Genomic DNA, 1,176 nt, shown 5'->3' on the forward strand with positions numbered 1-1,176 from the left:
TCCCCAGATGTGAAAACTTGCTTTGAAGGGCTTCACCTAAAAGACCAAGATGGTCACAAAAGCACTCAGAGGTGCAGCTAGGCGCTTGTCAGATCAGTACCTGGGGGCTGAAAGGATAGAAGAGGAGAGGAGGAGGTGCAGAAGGCGCAGCGATGGAAAGATTAGAGAGGCCTTTAATGGGAAGCGCTCGGCGGTGGATATAGATTGAGAGCCGTACGTGGCAAACTGCCTAAAAGTTGCGACAAGTCATCAAAACAGCCCTTGTTGCCTGGAGCTACCCGCATCTTTCTGGCTTCATTCGTGGGAAAGGGGGTGGTGTGGTGGATGCCTCTTTCGGTGACGTTTGGGAGGGGGAGGGGGAGGGGGGGGTCCAAGTCATTTTGGTGTGCATGTGTGACGGTCAAGGCAGCGACATGGGTGGGGTGAAGAGCCGAGGACGCGGGCGTGTTGTCGCGTAAAGTGGTTTGCCCCGGCGATCCCTATCCCTGTTCGTCTTGGATGCTGTGCGAAGAAAAAGGAGAGTGAGCCCGAGCCAGACCCAACAGACCCAAGCTTGTACCTCCATGTACGCTCCGCCGACAGGGAGAAGTGAGCGAATGAGGCGTTCGAATCAGAGTCAAGGTGTCGTGACCATGCGATGCCTCGGGCTTAGCGCGCATCGGCCGACATGCACTCACTTTCCGCGGCAGCTGGGGTCTGCATCGGCGGGTAAGGAGTTCAGGACTGGCTCGTCCCTTGGGGGCGAAGAAAATAGGGTCAAGGGAAGGATTGGAAAACGAGACAGACAGAGACAATCGGAGCGGAAGGGAAGGGGAGGGAAAGGGGGGGGCTTTCGCAGGTGATGCAAGATCCAGGAACGGCGGCCGTCGACAAGGTTTGGTCAGGGATGATCATGCGACAAAAGACAAACGTGTGTACATGGTATGGGGGGGGTTTGGGAGGCGGATGCGATCCAAAAGGTCGCAGTGTGACTCACAGAAGAGGAGAGGTAAAGTGGATTGGGGGGATGATCGGGAATTGAGAGAACAAGAAAAAAAAAAAATGGACCAGGCTGGGGGGGGGGGGGGGGGGGGGGGGGGGCCCCCCAACCTTTTGGCTTTTGGAAAAAATTTGAAAAAAACACCCCCCTTTTCGCCCACCCCCCGCCCCATTTTGACCCCGAGGGGGGGGGGGGGG

The sequence above is a fragment of the Verticillium dahliae genome, genomic scaffold (genome assembly GCF_000150675.1).
Source record: "Verticillium dahliae VdLs.17 supercont1.24 genomic scaffold, whole genome shotgun sequence".
Taxonomy (NCBI): Eukaryota; Fungi; Ascomycota; class Sordariomycetes; order Glomerellales; family Plectosphaerellaceae; genus Verticillium; species Verticillium dahliae.